Below are 6,664 nucleotides of genomic sequence, written 5' to 3'. Positions count from 1 at the left end.
GTCAAATTACCATTGAAACCATTAATAGTTATGTTCTTAAGCATAGAAGACATAGAGGATACCTGGCCTGCCAAAGAAGCAAGTGTGTCCATTTTATGTACTCCTGTTGCTCGTCTTTCGAAGGCTGCTCGGTTGGTCGGCCACTGATAGTTATTGCTGGAAATTCTTTCAATAATCTCGTATGCATTGTTATAAGACTTAGAAAGAAGGGCTCCATTTTTTGAAGCATCTACCATCGTTCTAGTATGAATATTGAGACCAATATAGAAGGTCTCGATTTGAACACATCAAGGAATGTCGTGATGAGGGCACTTTTGTAGTAACTCCTTGAACCGCTCCCATGCCTCATATAAAGATTCTGCATCAAGTTGTTGAAATGAAGTGATTTCATTTCGAATCTTGGCGGTTAAAGATGGAGGGAAATATTTCATTAAGAAGCGTTCAACCAACTCTCGCCATGTAGTTATGGAACCGAACAGTAGGGAGCTCAACCACGTTCGTGCTCTATCTCTTAAGGAGTATGGAAATAATCTCAGTCTCAAGGCATCCTTAGTCACCCTGACTAGTCTAAATGAGTCACTCAGTTCCATGTATAGCTGAAGATGAAGATGTGAATCTTCAGTAGGAATCCCACTAAATTGACCTATATTTTGCAACATTTGGAACATGACAAACTCAGGTCAAATTGTTGCGCCTCAATTTCAGGTCTCCTAATACTCGAATTGAGCTCATTGAATAGAGGAATGGCATATTGTTGAATGGCACAGTCTCTAACATTGACAACAATGATCGGATTGTGAGTATTATAAGCGAATGTTCCTTCTGGATTCTGGTTTGGAATTTCGAAATTCATATCTTGGGTCCTTCTTTGGTTCGCTTGTCTTCTCCTTTCTTAGAAAGTCCTTTCAATTTCAGGGTTTACGGGGAGTAAGTCAATGATTTGATAAATACTCATAAACACCTAAAACAAACATACAAAAAATGGAATTAAAATTCAACAGAAAAAAATAGACCAAAATGAAAAATTTACAATTTCACAAATAATGTCTTTTAAAATAGTCCTCATCCACAGTGCCAAAACTTGGAATGACAGAAATGTACAAGTGTACACAATCGCAAGAAGTAATAAAGTGACAAGTAAATATCGAGTTATCGTACCCACAGGGACTATGAAAAGAATTATTTATGAATGATGTTTAAAACACTTTGGTGAAGAAAAATGTTTTGTTTGAAGAGGGTGATTAAAAACTAAGATTTTAAACAATTAACTAAATGAATAAATCTCAAATGCATGATTTCAAAATACGATTTTAATCAAGATGAGAAAATTTTGTTAGATTAATTACATTTCTTAACTTAGAATTATTAAACTCATGTTTATATTGTTATGAATAAATTCACGGCAACTTGGTAATTTGCTAACCTGTGAACATACTCACCTACCAAAATCCATTCATCTCTTTGGCATATCTCTATGTCAATTCAATTGATTAAACAAATCTTAATAGGCAAATATGTTATAGCACATACATACTTATTAAATTGAAATAATCTCTTAAAGAAATCCCTATGTTAATTCAAACAATTAACTCAATTTAATAAGCACATAAAAGATTATGTGAGGTAACAAAGTATCTTTACCTTAAAAAAATTTAATCACAATAATCTTGCATGTTTTGCAAGGCAATTGTATCGTCAGATACCATTGCTAATTTAACCCTCAGCTACCTTGGATGATTAAACATGCACTAATTAAGTACTGTGTCTATTAATTACAATTTCAATCTATTTAAATAATTAATTCATTAGTTACCTAACAATTGTAATGCAAGAATACCTTAGTCATGATTTTACTTAATCAAGCATCTACTGAGGCCTATAACAACATAAACACAATTTTAACAATTTAAGAAAATGAAATGCAATCAACCTAACACGAATTAAATTCAAGCTAAATTGATTAAATTAATCATTCCAAAAACATAAATATTCATAGATATGTTCATCATAACAACAAAAAAATTAAAGAGATAAGGAACAAGAATCAAATCCGGTGTTTTTCCGTGGCTTGACTAGCTTGCTCCGTTCTTTGTTCTCTGTTGTCCTCATCGATCAAAGCTGCTATGAACAAATGTTGCTCCAAAATGGCTGATGAACACCCCTTTTCCAAGGGAAGAAATCGACAAGAGAGCAAGAGAATTTAGAATGGAAAAGAAGAGAGAAAGTGGAGAGACAAGAGAAAAGATGTGAATCAATTGAAGTGTGTTTCAAATGTTCAACCTAAGGGGGATTTTATAGCTGAAGAGGGCTGCTAAAAATAGCTAAAATTATCAACCAAAGATCCCTCCCTTGGCCTACCACACATGTGGCAAGTTTGATGATTTCAAACTTGCTAAATTAAGCTTGGGGCAAATCTAGAAAGCCACCATTTGTTGAGGGGTTTGAATGCTATTTGAACAAGTATTCAAGGGCTGTTTTGCAAGCTAAATAATCTGCCAATAAGCTAATTTGGGTCAGCACATGGGGCTTGATACTTCAAATTAATAATAATTTATTAACCCAAATTAAATTGGATATAAATTAAAATTAATTATATTATGAATTAATACGCATAATTTTGGATCGTCTTAGGATGAAAATTAATTTACCTTGATACTTCAAATTGCTTCTCGGTTTTGTGCTTCTAGCAGTGTCTGTCGAGTCATTTTCACCCTTTGTGCAAATCTATCGAAAATAACCAAAATTCATCAAAATTAATTATAAAATTAATTAAAATTCAACATGTTCATATTTTAAGTACATTTTAGATATTTTATAAAAATTAATTATTTTTCGACAGGAATTTTATCGAAACTTCATGAATTTAAGTTAAAAAGGGCATAAAAAAGTGTGTAAATTTTCGTGTTTCCAGGCTATACTTTTATTCTTCAATTGTCTAGCCTCTTAAGAAAAAATCTTAATTGGTTCTTCGCCGTACATCATATTCAGTCGAATTTCAATCTCTATTAGAGAAATCACATGTGAAGGATTGGAACGATACCATCACAACATCGACACATGGAACACATTATGAATCCTTTCTAACTCTGTCAGTAAAGCTAACCGATATGCCACTAGCCCTATTCTTTCAATAATTTCATACGGCCCAATAAAACGTGGACTCAACTTGCCTTTACAGCCAAATCTGATAATCTTCTTCCACGGAGATACTTTCAAAAATACATTATCCCCAACTTGAAACTCAATCTATTTTCTGTCTATTGGAAACAACTTTCAAAAAATCTCGATTTACTTTTACTTTCTCTTCAGTTTCCTTAACCAAGCCAACCCCATGAATTTGTTTCTCGTTAAGCTCGGTCTAATACAAAGGCATTTAGCACTGCGGCCATAAAATGCCTCATAAGGTGTCATTTTTATACTCGACTGATGGTTGTTGTTGTAGGCAAATTCGACCAATGGTAGATTTTACCCTCGAATTCTAGAACACAGCATTGAAGTATATCTTCAAGTATCTGAATTATCCTTTCAGATTGACTATCGGTCTGTGGATGAAATGCAGTACTAAAATTCAATTTCGTACCCAAGGCTTCTTGCAACTTTTTCCAGAACCTCGAAGTAAACCTCGGATCCCTGTTCGAGATAATAGAAATAGGCACCCCGTGCAATCTCACAATCTCAGCAATGTATAGCTCAGCTAGCTTATCAAGTGAAAAATCAATACATACCGATATAAAGTGAGCCAATTTCATCAATCTATCAACCACAACCCATACGACATCTTTCTTTTTCAAAGTCATAGGCAAACCCGTTACAAAATCCATCGTAATCCTATCCCATTTCCACTCGGGGTACTATCACGAGTTGAAGTAAACCCAAAGGTACTTTGTGTTTAGCTTTCACTTGTTGACAAATCAGACATCTCGAAACAAACTCGGAGATATCTCTTTTCATGCCCGACCACCAATACATTTTCTTCAAGTCATTATCCATTTTCTTACTACCTGGATGTACAGATAAACAACCATTATGTGCTTCATGAAGAATTTTCTGAATAAGTTCATCATTTTTCTGTAAACAAATCCTATCTCAAAATATCAAACAATCATCAGATCTGACATGGAAGTCTAAATCACTAGCCGATTCACAATGAGCTCTATTGGCTTGCAAACCACTGTCACATTTATCGGCTTCACAAATCTGCTAAATAAACATCGGCCTAGCTCTCAAATCAGCTAGAATAGAACCGTCATTGGATAAATTCAATCTCGTGTCTAATGCTTTCAAAGAAAACAAAGTCTTCCTACTCAAGGCATCTGCGACTACATTCGCTTTACCTGGGTGATAGTCAATCACCAACTCAAAATCTTTCAGCAACTCGAGCCATCTTCGTTGCTATAAGTTCAAGTCTCTCTGGGTCGTCAAATACTTTAAACTCTTATGGTCAGTAAAAACATGACATTTATCATCGTACAAATGGTGTCGCCATATCTCTAAAGCAAACACAATAGCGACTAATTCCAAATCATTCGTTGGGTAATTCTTCTCATGTAGCTTGAATTGTCTCGAGGCATAAGCTATCACCTTGCCTTCTTACATCAACACACATCCTAGTCCATTCAGTGACGCGTCACTATAAATCACAAATTCCTTTCCCGGTTCAGGTTGCACTAAAATTGGTGCCTCAGTTAATAATGCCTTCAGCTTCTCAAAACTTTGCTGACATTTTTTGGACCATTCAAACTTGACGTCTTTTTGCAACAATCTTGTCATAGAAGAAGTAATCATCAAAAATCCTTTAACAAATTGTCAGTAATAACCGGCTAAGCCCAGAAAACTTCTGACTTCGGACACATTTCTCGGCGGCTTCCAATCAACAATTGCTGAAATTTTACTTGCATAAACCTGAATACCATCACCTGAGACAATATGGCCCAAAAATCCAACTTCTCTAGGCCAAAACTCACTTTTACTGAACTTAGCATACAACTATTTGTCTCTCAAGGTTTTTAAAATAGTTCTCAAATGCTCGGCATGCTCGGTCTCACCACGAGAATAAATTAGTATGTCATCAATAAAAACAACTACAAATTTATCCAAATATGGTCGAAAAATTTGGTTCATCAAGTCCATGAAAACAGCAGGGGCGTTAGTTAATCCAAATGGCATAACAAGAAATTCATAGTGCCCGTACCTTGTTCTGAAAGTAGTTTTCGGCACATCTGACTCTTTAACTCTCAACTGGTAATACTCGGATCTCAAATCAAGCTTGGAAAAGACTGTTGCTATTTTTGTAACACCCCAAATTTTTGGCCTAGAAGTATTAGGTCTTCAGCATGGGAACAGTTAGGAGGCTGCACATAAATGTTTAGTTGTGCAAGAAAGTGACACAACTGTGTATCTATTTCAGTGGTTAAGTGTTCTGGGAAGTGTCTGAGAAGTCTTGGGTCAAGCCTTGGCTTGTGCAAAAGCTTATTTTTTTTTTAAAGGAATAAACCCTATCTATAGGCAGTAGGCTTTTAAATAAATGTGGGTATTTTATGTTAGAAAGGGTCTGCAGGTCTAGGGGATAGGTGGCGTGTTGTTGTTCAATGAGGTCTGAGGTTCGAGTCTTGCTTTGGGTAGTGGAGCATTTTATTTTGTTGCTGAGGCCGTGTGGGAGTTCTAGCCAACTTGAACTAATGAAGTGTTTAAGTGGTGTTTGAATTTAGTAGTTAAGGAGGAAGTGGACGGCATAGAGGGATTTGGGGAGAAAATATTGGGAGGTTGAGGTGAGAGGGAGTGTTGTGCCAAAATTGAATTGAAGGCATTCAAGAATTTCGGCTGAGGTGGGTTGTTCTCTCTAGTTTCAATTTCTGTCAACCCTTTTTCCCTAGTATGCCGAATTTTACTTCTGCCTTTTTTTTGCTTCTTGATTTGTTTTCTCTCTCCTTGGGGCCAATTTTTGTTAGGGATTATTCGGGTTTTCTCATTTTATTATTATCCCGAGCTTGCTTGTTCTCTTACTGACCAACTGCTTCTTCTTCTCTCTCTCTCAATTGATTCTTGACAGTCACCATTTCCCTTTGAGCTTTGGCTGAATATTGCTTCTTTTCCCCTCTCTTGTTTTTCTGGTTTTGGACAGATTTCTCTTCTCTTTTTGGCTTGCTCTCTTGCTGATTTTCCCCTTCTCTGGTTCTTCCTCATTTCCTTTAGCAGGCCGTATATCTATTTGCACATTCCCTTGGCTAAATATTGGTAAGTAAGTCTGTGCTTCACTTCTGCCCTTTCAGCTTTTCTCCTTTCTGAGCACCACTCTTGTCCTCTTCCTGTCGTTACCCCCCTCTGTTTACTGTTTCAGTTCAATTCTCCTCTTCAGCTCTTTGTACACTGCATCACCGATTTACGCTCTGCTCTATCGTTGCTTAGTAAGTGTTTTAGGTTCTTGTTGTAATGATTCACAAGTTACTAAGTGAATATGGTATTGATTGGTAAGTGTGGTTCAGTCGAGGTTGCATTATAATCCAAGAGTAGGTAATAAATAGGTTGTGACTTTCGTGTAGGTGAAGACCAAGGATGATTGGTGCATCCCCTAAGAACCAAAGGTACGGTTTCGATTGGTTTTCGGTAAGGAGGAGTCTATTATGATCGTGTTGGAATTTTGTTAGATTCCATTTGATATATGAAT

The 6,664-nt window shown here is 36.1% G+C and overlaps 1 non-coding gene across 1 annotated transcript; it reads left to right on the top strand.

The window, feature by feature from the left end:
• Positions 1-294: 294 nt before the first annotated feature.
• Positions 295-400, top strand: LOC121213051 (small nucleolar RNA R71). The gene has a single exon (XR_005908422.1). It is a non-coding gene; the product is annotated as a small nucleolar RNA R71 (small nucleolar RNA).
• Positions 401-6,664: the final 6,264 nt, after the last annotated feature.

Source organism: Gossypium hirsutum, chromosome A13, assembly GCF_007990345.1.
Source record: "Gossypium hirsutum isolate 1008001.06 chromosome A13, Gossypium_hirsutum_v2.1, whole genome shotgun sequence".
NCBI lineage: Eukaryota > Viridiplantae > Streptophyta > Magnoliopsida > Malvales > Malvaceae > Gossypium > Gossypium hirsutum.
This window is presented reverse-complemented; position numbering and strand designations above follow the sequence as displayed.